Source organism: Pseudophryne corroboree, chromosome 5 (genome assembly GCF_028390025.1).
Source record: "Pseudophryne corroboree isolate aPseCor3 chromosome 5, aPseCor3.hap2, whole genome shotgun sequence".
NCBI classification, from domain to species: domain Eukaryota; kingdom Metazoa; phylum Chordata; class Amphibia; order Anura; family Myobatrachidae; genus Pseudophryne; species Pseudophryne corroboree.
The window spans coordinates 158,329,444-158,342,332 of record NC_086448.1 but is presented as its reverse complement, the minus strand read 5'-3'; positions in this window follow the sequence as shown (position 1 = coordinate 158,342,332).

The following is a 12,889-nucleotide window of genomic DNA, read 5'->3' as shown; positions in this document are numbered from 1 at the left end:
TGTCTGCTGCAACGTCTTCCGTTCCTGCGGGGCTGCAGATCGCATCTGGAACCGGAGAGCCTCCACCAACTCATCGGGACAATTCTTTAGGACATTCATCCCGAGTATGATGGGAGGTAGGTGTCCACTATTCGCTGTGGTCACCAGACACCCTTGCTGCTTTAGGCTAGCCTTGCCGATCATTAAGTTGGCCTCCCAGTAGCCACAGAACTATATTTGCTCTCCGTTGCTAGCCAATAGCTGGAGCCATGTGTTTGGTGGCGTCACAATCTCGCTTTCATCCCAATGGCGTTGAAACTCTGCAAGTTGAATCGTAGTCACTTGAGACCCAGTATCTAGAAGAGCTGGTATTTCGACTCCGTTGACCCAAATCTTCAAGTGAGGGCACTTTCCAACATATCGAGGCCACCATTCCTGCGTTGATGGACCTATTGGCGAGGTTCCTCCCGAGGGTCGGTCCCTCGCCTCGGGATCTCGTCGTTTAAAGCCTCACTCTGGCAGTTTCTTTCGATGTGACCGCTCTGACTGCACCGTCTACATATCGGCCGCCCCTGTGAATCGAACTGGTCTGTAGGGCGTCGGCCTGAAGATCTTGGGAAATCCCTTCGCCATTGGGAAATGTTCCTTCCTCCGTGCTCGTGGTGCCAATCGCTGCAACTGACTCTCTGTTGGTTCTGTTGAAGTGCTTGTAGTTGTCGACCCATGTCAGACATACCCTGTCGTATCTCTGGCAGTGCGTTGACCAGGCCCTCATCTTGGGCAAGAGCGGATCGGGACTGCTGGGTAACAGTGCCCTTGGTGGTCTGAGGTATACATCGTATGGGCTGCGGGACGTCCTCATGCTCTTCATCGGTCAGACAGTTCGACGAGAAGTCACCTCCTGGTCTCACCCGGTCCCCTCCGAGAGCATCCATCATCGTCTCTTTAAATTTGGCAAAAGTGCACCCAACATTCTGCCCCTTCCACAGCTTCAGCTGTGCGCGAGTGGCTTCTCCTCTTGCTCCCTTAATAAAAAGGTCTCTAAGGATCTTATCTTTTTGCAGTCCTTCATTTGGGTCCAGAGCTATCACAGCTTGCATCGCCTCATGCAGCCCCAGAGTGAAGTCCCTCAATGACTCGTGAGGCTTCTGTTTCCGGGCATATAGTCGTTCTTTGAGCTCGGTAACTGTCCGTGAGTCGAAGGTGGTCCTCAATTTTTCCAATATGCCCTCGACAGTTGCTCTCTGGTCGTTCTCCCAGGATTTCACCTCACCCAGAGCGGATCCCTTCAGTTGGGCAATCAGTATCGCCACCTGCTGCGCTTCACTCACTGGGTATAGTTGAAACAAGGTCCGCATATTATCTCTGAAGTCTCTGAAAGTACTCGTGCCAGGGAAGTGGTCATGACCAGAATACGTCAACACCCATGGAGCCCCCATGTAATATGGACCTTCCTCCTGGCCTGATCCTTTCTCCTGGGCCGGCGCGGGTGATGAGGGTTGTGGTTCCGACATCTTGCTTTAATCTGATTCGATCCTGTTCGTGGACGCCAAGTTGTCACAGGCCACCGGGTGGTGAAGTGGCGGTGTTTCGTACCTTAATTTCCCCTGATGATGTCGGTCCCAGTCTTCTTGGACTTTGCTTTCTTGTCACCTCTGGATACCCAGCAGAAGGATGAGGACCCCCAAACAGACCCCATACAAACAAGTCACCACACTTTTGGACAGTATTTTATTATCACCAATAAGGTGTCACTGCTATTGTGTTAAACGGTTTAGTAGGGTAGAATTGAAATTAAGCAATGTCACTACATATAGGAACAGATCAATATGCAGATCAGCAGTTCGAGATCATATGGTATCACATGTAATATAGTCAAGCATTAAACATTTTAGTTACATATAACAAATTCATGGCTTTTAGGAGAACTCACAATTGCAAGTATTGCTTCAATATACTCGTAAATGAACTTCTCACAAATTATTTATCGTATACGATTACGTCACTATTGACCATAACCTTAAATGTCTACCAATTGACTGGCAGCAAGTAACCAGGAACGGTGTCCAAATTAGTGTCCCAAGTGTCCACACAGTTGCTGTAGAATTACTATTAACCATAGTGTTCCTTACAGTATCTCAAGGTGTCCACTAGAGGGTGTAGGAGTACAATCCGGCAGTGACTAGTAACTGAGTTTTGTATATTATCTCAGATATCTTATAGGAAGGCTTTCAGTACAAATCCTGAGGTAAATACGGACTAAAATAACTGGATGCAATTCTGTCAGATAGCCACTCACTATCTAGGGTAAGGGGGGATCAATACTGTTCGCACGGGCTGGTTCTGTCGGTACTAGTGCTAACTAATATCACCTTCTTTAAGGTAACTCCTAATAGGCAGTAACCTTTTTTTCTCATTCCTTGAACACAACACTGTCGCTGTCCCCGGGTGACCTTGCGTAGATTAAAAGCATCAAATTCTCCTTCTGGGCTCTGCCTGTTGGACACGGCTGTGCTGCTGCTGTACTGGTTGGCTGATAGATGTCATATATCTCAGGGCTCTTCCCCTCTCTGTCTGTAGTAACAAATGGGAATATTGCTGCATGAGGGAAGCGCCTGGCTGAGTTGGCCAGGGTTGGCTGGCTGTCAAGTTGAGCTGCTGCTGAAATGGCCTCACTGACTGACAACACCTCTAACTGTCTGTCTGACCCTGGCAGCCTCAGGTGATGGGTGACAGGGGTCTTAGGCTGTGCTGACAGACTTATACAGGGCTGACTGGAGGATGATACAAAAAGGGGTCCTGGCTGTCACTGGGGTATGGCTGGCTGTGCTGAGGCACTGTCACTGAGGTATGGCTGGCTGTGCTGAGGCAATGTCACAGACACAATGTGAAGGGGTAAGGTTACTCACTGTTCCCCGCAGCTGCACTCCATCCACTCCAGCCTCTTCAGTGCTTCCCAGCTGTGATGACAGAGACTCCATGCGGCTTCACTTGTGGCTCGCACGCTGATATGATTCCTGTCAGCACTTCTCTCTCAGCAGCTGCGATGCTTCCTTCCCTAGCGTCTCACTCAGTTGTCGGGCGCAGACGGCTCCACTTGCGACCGCTCACCTTTCGCCGCTGGGTCACCCCTTTTAGCGCTCTCTGGACGACAACTCTCCACACTGCAGCCTCACACACTCTCCTCAGAGCAGTAACCCTGCCTCCTCAGCTTCCCGCTCTGTAAAGGTCATGGGGTCAGCCAATCACAGGGTACTTTTCTCCCAGCTCTCTGGCTGTGACAGTTGGGCTCCTCTGATTCTAGACTTGACTCCCCTGGGTCCTAGTGCCCCCCATGTCAGCTCCTGCTGACATCACTAAAAGTTAGGGGATAGTTAACCTATGCAGTGCTGCGTTGCTAGGCATGGGCCTGTGCTGCAGTGGGAACACCACAGGATAGTGCCACAATATCACTGTATGGGGCCCCAAGATTTCTGTTGTCGGCCCTGCCTCCTCACCAGCCTAATCCCCCCCTCCTCCCCCTGTCACCAGGCTAATCCACCCCCCACACCAGCCTAATGCACCCTCCTCACCCTGTCACCAGGCTAGCCCGCCCCAGCTCACCAGGCTAATCGTCCTATCCTCCACCTGTCGCCAGCCAAATCCCCCTCCCCCCTAAAACCAGGCTACCCCCCCTCAGAAAAATAATCCCCCTCCTCCCCCTGTCACCATGCTAACCCTCACAAAACTAATACCCCCTGTCACCAGGCTAACCCCCCCCAACAGCCTAATCCCCCTCCCCCATCACCAGGCTAATGCCCTTTCCACCCCTTGTCACCAGGCTAATCCCTCCTCCTCCTCCCCCATCACCAGGCTGACCCCCCCCCTCCTCTTCCTCACCAGGCTAATCCCCTTTCCATCCCTTGTCAACAGGCTAATCCCCCCTCCTCCTCCATCACCAGGCTAATCCCCCTTCTCCTCCTGTCACCAGGCTAACCCCCCCCATCTTCCCCACCAGGCTAATCCCCTTTCCACCCCTTGTCACCAGGCTAATCCCCCTTCCTCCCTCATCACCAGGCTGATTCTCCCCCACCCACCAGAACACCTGACTGTTCTTCCCCCTGTCTTCCTCCCATCTTCCACTGGTCTTGCCATATCTCCCTCCCGTCTTCCTCCCATATAGCCCCTATTCTTCCTCCCATCCCCCGTGTGCCTCCCATCTTCCACCTGTCTTCCCTTCCTTCTTCCTCCCATATTCAAAATAGGGACCACCCAAAAAATGGGGTTTGGTCTCATTAAGGAGCATCACCACACAATAGTACCCTCAAATTACACCACACAACAGCGTTCCTAATACAACTTACGCCACACAGCAGCGCTACTTATACACCTTTACGCCACACAGCAGCGCTCTTTATAAACCTTACACCACACAGCAGCGCTCTTTATAAACCTTACACCACACAGCAGGACTCCTTATACGCCTTACGCCACACATCAGCGCTCTTTATACACCTTACACCACACAGCAGCGCTCTTTATACACCTTACACCACACAGCAGGACTCCTTATACACCTTACACCACACAGCAGCGCTCTTTATACACCTTACACCACACAGCAGCACTCTTTATACACCTTACACCACACAGCAGGACTCCTTATACGCCTTACGCCACACAGCAGCGCTCTTTATACACCTTACACCACACAGCAGCGCTCCTTACACACATAATGCCACACAGTAGCGCTCATTATACACAACGCCACACAGTAGAGCGCCTTATACACTTTACGACTCACTGTAGTACTCCTTATACACGTTATGACACACAGTATGTGAGTGCACTATTTTTATAGACGGTTAAATACACTGCTCAAAAAAATAAAGGGAACACTAAAATAACACATCCTAGATCTGAATGAATGAAATATTCTTATTAAATACTTTGTTCTTTACATAGTTGAATGTGCTGACAACAAAACCACACAAAAATTATCAATGGAAATCAAATTTATTAACCCAGGGAGGTCTGGAGTTGGAGTCACACTCAAAATTAAAGTGGAATAACACACTACAGGCTGATCCAACGTTGATGTAATGTCCTTAAAACAAGTCAAAATGAGGCTCAGTAGTGTGTGTGGCCTCCACGTGCCTGTACCACCTCCCTACAATGCCTGGGCATGCTCCTGATGAGGTGGCGGATGGTCTCCTGAGGGATCTCCTCCCAGACCTGGACTAAAGCATCCGCCAACTCCTGGACAGTCTGTGGTGCAACGTGGCGTTGGTGGATGGAGCGAGACATGATGTCCCAGATGTGCTCAATTGGATTCAGGTCTGGGGAACGGGCGGGCGTCCATAGCATCAATGCCTTCATCTTGCAGGAACTGCTGACACACTCCAGCCACATGAGGTCTAGCATTGTCTTGCATTAGGAGGAACCCAGGGCCAACCACACCAGCATATGGTCTTACAAGAGGTCTGAGGATCTCATCTCAGTACCTAATGTCAGTCAGGCTACCTCTGGCGAGCACATGGAGGGCTGTGCGGCCCCCCAAAGAAATGCCACCCCACACCATTACTGACCCAATGCCAAACCAGTCATGCTGGAGGATGTTGCAGGCAGCAGAACGTTCTCCTTGGCGTCTCCAGACTCTTGTCACGTCTGTCACATGTGCTCAGTGAGAACCTGATTTCATCTGTGAAGAGCACAGGGCGCCAGTGGCGAATTTGCCAATCTTGGTGTTCGCTGGCAAATGCCAAACGTCCTGTACGGTGTTGGGCTGTAAGCACAACCCCCACCTGTGGGTGTCGGGCCCTCATACCACCCTCATGGAGTCTGTTTCTGATCGTTTGAGTAGACACATGCACATTTGTGGCTTGCTGGAGGTCATTTTGCAGGGCTCTAACAGTGCTCCTCCTGTTCCTCCTTGCACAAAGGTGGAGGTAGCGGTCCTGCTGCTGCGTTGTTGCCCTCCTACGGCCTCCTCCACGTCTCCTAATGTGCTGGCCTGTCTCCTGGTAGCGCCTCCATGCTCTGGACACTACGCTAACAGACACAGCAAACCTTACCACAGCTCGCATTGATGTGCCATCCTGGATGAGCTGCACTACCTTAGCCACTTGTGTGGGTTGTAGACTCCGTCTCATGCTACCACTGGAGTGAAAGCACCGCCAGCTTTCAAAAGTGACCAAAACATCAGCCAGAAAGCATAGGAGCTGAGAAGTGGTCTGTGGTCACCACCTACAGAACAACTCCTTTATTGGGGGTGTCTTGCTAATTGCCTATAATTTCCACCTATTGTCTATTCCACAGGTTCTCAAGCTCGGTCCTCAGGACCCCACACAGTGCATGTTTTGCAGATCTCCTCACAGAATCACAAGTGAAATAATTAGCTCCACCTGTAGACCTTTTAAAATGTGTCAGTGAGTAATTAATACACCTGTGCACCTGCTGGGTTACCTGCAAAACATGCACTGTGTGGGGTCCTGAGGACCGAGTTTGAGAACCACTGGTCTATTCCATTTGCACAACAGCATGTGATATTGATTGTCAATCAGTGTTGCTTCCTAAGTGGACAGTTTGATTTCACAGAAGTGTGATTGACTTGGAGTTACATTGTGTTGTTTAAGTGTTCCCTTTATTTTTTTGAGCAGTGTATATACACACATAGTAAAACACACACACAAACAGAGTAAAACACACACACAGCAAAACACATATATACTCACTCTTGGTATATACAGGGGGTTTTTTCCACAACATACTATACTGTGCACCCCTCATGGCTAGCTCTCTGGCTCCAGCAATACTCTTCAGGGCAACTGCTGACATCTCCTGGACACAGCATGCTCCCGAGACTCTCCCTCCCTCTTTCTCCCAGCATGCAGTGGTGGGTCCTCGGCCAGCAGAGACAGACTTGCATACCTTACCTCCCAACTGTCCCGATTTTCACGGGATAGTCCCATGCGCACAGCGTCTATTTACAGGTGACAGAGGGACTGGGGGCATGCCAGCAGCTCATAGAGTGCTGGGCATTCACCCAGAGTGACAGAAATTGGGGGGGCGTGGCTCACAATTGTGGCATTGCTGCAAAGCCACGCTCCTTTTATACAGACCACACCACCTTTTCGGGAGCACACACCTTGGCCTTGTGAGTGGATTCAAAATGTTGGGAGGTATGGAGCTGGTCGGAGGACAGTGTCACAGCCAGCAGTGCGCACTGTGCAGAGTTCAAAGAAGGGTGATGAGATCATCACCCTTCTCCTTTGCTGGTGCCGGGGACCACATACGGGCTTCCTTCGTTGTTAGGGCCCGCAGTGAAATGGCGGGCAGCATGTAATGAGTCAGTCTGACTCATTATACTGCTACCAACTGTGTGCCCCTTCACAGCGGCGGGCCTCGATTAAATGCACCGACGCAAGTTCCGACGCTGCTCCCTCCCTTCTTCCTGCCATCTTCTCGTCTCCCTCATCTCCTACTTTTCTTCCCCCTATATCCCTCCTGTCTTCCTCCCATCTAGCCCCTATTCTTCTACCTGTCTTTCTCTTGTCTTCCTTCCATCTAGACTCTGTTCTTCCTCCTGTCTTTCTCCCATCTTCCACTGTTCTGCCCCTTTTTCTTTTCTTCCCCTCTTAATAAAATAATTATTGTAATATAATTATTTTAGCACTGAGATTTTTCTGTTTCAAACACACACACAAATACATATATACAGCACTGGTCACACCCCCATACCAGTAGCCACACCCCCACCATGCTGGCCACACCCCTTGCGGCGATACACAATAGGCCCTTCATAAATTTCAGCTTCAGGCCCATGAGGACCTTAATCTGGTACTGGTAAGGCCATAATACATCTTGACAGTCTGGGTTTTTAAGATCTCAAAACATATTTAGTAAATACACTGTAAAACTTATCGAATGTAGAAAGGGGAAGTAATTTGGGTATGGTACAAAATGAGTACATTAACTTTGGTAGAAAAAACTGTGTTCTTAGCTATGATATGACCCAACCAGGAAACTTCATGTAGCATCAAATTAGACATCGTAAGTGAAAATTTCCCTAGGAGAGGTAATTAGTTATAGGGCACAATATCATTTAGCCGTTGTGGGATATAAACCCCAAAATAAGGGAGACTCAGTCGGTCGCGCATAATTATATGTTCCTTTAAGCTAGGACAAAAGGGTATGGGGAAATTAACTGGGAGAGCCTCCATTTTAGCAGTATTCAATTTATAATAGGATACTCATACAATATCATATGCAGGGAGGGCAAAGAGGTTGCAGAGCTAGTGTGGCACAGCAGGATGCCTTCTGCAAACAAATTAATTTTGTGGGGTAGGGCCCATAAACTGGGACCTTGAACAGCAGTATACCCCCTAATCCTCTCCGCAAGGGTCTCAATAGCTAGCGCAAAAAATGAAGTGGTACCATTAGAAAAAGGAAAGGCCGAAGAGAAAAGACCAGTTGCAAATATTCTAGCGGAAGGATCAGAATAGAGGGGGTAATTCTGAGTTGATCGCAGCAGCAAGTTTGTTAGCAATTGGGCAAAACCATGTGCACTGCAGTGGGGGCAGATATAACATGTGCAGAGAGAGTTAGATTTGGGTGGGTTATTTTGTTTCTGTGCAGGGTAAATACTGACTGCTTTATTTTTACACTGCAATCTAAATTCCAGTTTGAACACACCCCACCCAAATCTAACTCTCTCTGCACATGTTATCTCTGCCCCTCCTGCAGTGCAAATGGTTTTGCCCAACTGCTAAAAAAATAGCTGCTGCGATCAGCTTGGAATGACCACCAGAGTGCTAGTATAGAAGATAAGGCCCGCACTCCAAATCTGCTCAAAACAGCAGAGAACTATCCCCAATGTAAATTATCATCTAAAGAAAGCAATAACAATCGATCCCCAGATGCAGTAAAGACCACAATGATATTAAACGGGTTCACTACGATATGCCGGCGGTCGGGCTCCCGGCGACCAGCATACCGGCGCCGGGAGCCTGACCGCCGGCTTACCGACAGTGTGGCGAGCGCAAATGAGCCCCTTGCGGGCTAGCTGCGCTCGCCACGCTACGGGCACGGTGGCGCGCTATGCGCGCCATGCGCGCCACACTATTTTATTCTCCCTCCAGGGGGGTCGTGGAACCCCACGAGGGAGAATAAGTGTTGGTATGCCAGCTGTCGGGATCCCGGCGCCGGTATACTGTGCGCCGGGATCCCGTCAGTCGGCATACAGAAGACCACCCATATTAAACACCCAACGTGTATTGTACGAGGATCGTCTACCTAGAACAAATCTAGCTTGATCTGGACAGATCAAATTGGGTAATAAAAGATTCAGTCTGGTAACAATTTGGTGTAAATTTTGCTCTTATTATTATTAGTACAGCGCTGCTGACATATATTGTTGTGGTGTAATATATGGGCGCTGGGGTGTGAGCTGGCATACTTCCTCTGTGTTTCTCTCTCTGGGCTTCCCTGTAGGCTGTCTCCTTTATTGGCCATTGTGTGTGTGTGTTGGGTGTCGGTACTTCGTGTCGGCATGTCTGAGGCTAAGTGTTCCTCCCCGGAGGAAGTTACTGGGGGCGCAGAAAAGGAGCTGGAAATGGCTCTGTCGACACAGTCGACTACTGATTGGGTTGCTATGTTGAGTACACTTAATGCTAATGTGGCTTTGTTGTCTAAGAGGTTGGATAAATCTGATTCTCAGACACAGACATGGAGAAAATCCATGGAGGATGCTTTGGCTCAGGTGCAGACGGGATCCGGACTGAAAGTCGACAGTAACTAGGTTGACAATGTCTAGGTCGACCACTATTGGTCGGCAGTAACTAGGTCGACAGGGTGTCTAGGTCAACAGGGTCTTTATGTCGACATGTTCTAGGTCGACAGGTCAAAAGGTCGACATGAGTTTTTCACAATTTTTTTCTTTTTTTTAACCTTTTCATACTTAACGATCCACGTGGACTACGATTGGAACGGTAATCTGTGCCGAGCGAAGCGGTAGCGGAGCGAAGGCACCATGCCCGAAGCATGGCGAGCGAAGCGGTGCACTAATTGGTGTTTCCGGTCACTCTACGAAGAAAACGACACCAAAATAACATGAAAAACTCATGTCGACCTTTTGACCTGTCGACCTAGAACATGTCGACCTAAAGACCCTGTCGACCTAGTTACTGTCGACCTAGACATTGTCGACCTAGTTACTGTCGACTTTCAATACCACACCCGGTGCAGACCCCCTCAGGGTCACAAAAACGTTCATTTACCCAGATGGTAGATACAGATGCCGACACGGACTCGGATTCCGATGTCGATTTTAATGAGGCTACTTTAGTATCTGAGTTGGCGGACTTGTCTCACAAGAGCCCATATTTGATCTTCCATTCGGATAGAGCGGAATTGAGGAGTCGGCAACTGTGGCTACGGATGCTGTGGCAGTCCCAAAATCTCTTGATGTTGTAAGAGCTTTGAAAATTTACGTCACCAGGACGGCTCTTACTAGGAAGACAGAGGCTCTGTTTGTCCAGTATGCTTCCAACAAGATTGGAAATCCTGCTTCTAAGCAAACTATTGCTCACTGGATTTGTAATACGATTCAGCAAGCTCATTCTTCGGCTGGGCTACCATTGACGAAATCAGTAAAGGCCCACTCTACCAGGAAAGTGGGTTCATCTTGGGCGGCTGCCCGAGGGGTCTCGGCACTTCAACTTTGCCGAGCAGCTATGTGGTCGGGTTCAAACACTTTTGCTAAGTTCTACAAGTTTGAAACCCTGGCTGATGAGGACCTCATGTTTGCTCAATCGGTGCTGCAGAGTCGTCCGCACTCTCCCGCCCGGTCTGGAGCTTTGGTATAGACCCCATGGTCCTTTTGGAGTCCCCAGCATCCTCTAGGACGTAAGAGAAAATAGGATTTTAATACCTACCGGTAAATCCTTTTCTCCTAGTCCGTAGAGGATGCTGGGCGCCCATCCCAGTGCGGACTGTTCCTTGCAGTTAGGTTAATACAGGTTATTTTCGGTTACACGTGCATTGTGTATCAGTTATGTTCAGCTTGTTGCTATTGTTAGTTCATACTGTTATCTGGTTTCATGCTACTCCAGTTGTACGGTATGTTTGTGGTGTGGGCTGGTATGTTTCTTGCCCTTAGTTTTCAAAAATCCTTTCCTCGAAATGTCCGTCTCTCCTGGGCACAGTTCCTATAACTGAGGTCTGGGGGAGGGGCATAGAGGGAGGAGCCAGTTCACACCCAGTCAAAGTCTTTTTAGTGTGCCCAAGCTCCTGCGGATCCTGTCTATACGCCATGGTCCTTTTGGAGTCCCCAGCATCATCTACGGACTAGGAGAAAAAGATTTACCGGTAGGTATTAAAATCTTATTTTTTGCAAGGGAGGGATCCTTTCCAGGTTTAGGAGGAGCCACAATTTGTGCTTCCAGCATTTCTGTAGGGAAGAAACCCTTGTCCGAGACTTCTTTGTACAGAGGAGTAAGGACAGGGACCAACATATCTTTAAAAGACTTCTAAAAGGCATTAATATAGCATCTGGACCCGGAGCCTTATCTTAAGGCAGCAGATCAATTGCCATGGCCACTATATCTACTGACCAGGGAGCCTGAAAAGCCTCAAGATGGTAAATTGAGCATCTAAGAAATCCTACCAGATCTATCTCCTTGTACAAAAATTTTCTGCTGAAGTTTAAAAAAATTCTTATGGACAATCATAGAGAACACATTCCAGTCCTCGATCTTTCAAAATAGTTGTATCCTGAGGGGAACGTTTACTTCTTTTATCTAAATTATTTATGTGGACTTCCAATATAGCTTGGTACTGTGCTGTAGTTCTCTTAAACTGAGCAGCTGACTGAATAGTCATACCTCTAACTACTGATTTGAGGGTGCACCAAAACTTGAAACGTGGCAGTATTTGAGAGTTAATTAGTGTTAAGATACTGTATGTGTGAAGAGAGTGGGAGAGTTCCTGCCTAGATTCACGATTGTGCAAAAGTTAAGCACCTAAATCAGAAGGATATGGGGATACTGGGGAAGAACCGTCCACTCCAAAGTGTGCATGTCCAGACCATGTAATGGGGGGAATGGATGATTTCCATAGCTGTTGCAAGGTCAATTTATCTACCAAGGCCAAATGAATCCATACACAAATGTCACATTCAATAAGGGACCCTCTGGAAAGCTCAACAGTGATCCTGAGGGGATCTTTGGACAGAAAGTGGGGGAGGACTTGTTCATAGAAGGACCAAAACCAAATTAAAATCTCCAAAAATGAGTGAGAACCCTTGCAGAATTTGTGTAGCATATTACAAACCCTCTTACAAAATGCAATTGGTTTAGTTTTAGGGGCATATGTAGACACTAAAGTTATGACCTGTACCTCAAGGTGGCCGATAAGAATCAAGTAACAACCGTTAGGATATGAGTGGTGGGATAGCAGAGTAAAATTGCAAGAATGAGAAAAAAGAATGGCTACATCAGCCTTCTTTGTTGGGACAGCATTTTAACAGTGAAGGTAATAGTAATCAGAAAAATTAAAGTGTGAATGCACAGCAAAATTAGTTTTTTTTTTCAATGCCACCACATAGGCCTTAACCTTGGCAAAGTACAGTATCTCAACGCCTGTTTCCTCTTATTAGGGGAGTTGAGACCCTTCACATTTAGTGACAGAACTTTAATCATAATACATATATATCCAGTTATAAGACAATCGTATGCAATTCAATATGTACCCATAAAATACATGTATCCATCCCAAAACAACACTAAAAAACACTGGGAATGGGGGGAAACAGAGAAAAAAAGGGAGTAGAGGCTCTAACCTCACCACTCCAATTATGCGCAGGGGTCAATCTCTATTCCATGTGATCACAATTAATTTGCTCTCGCAACGTGGGGCGGCAACACACATGCTG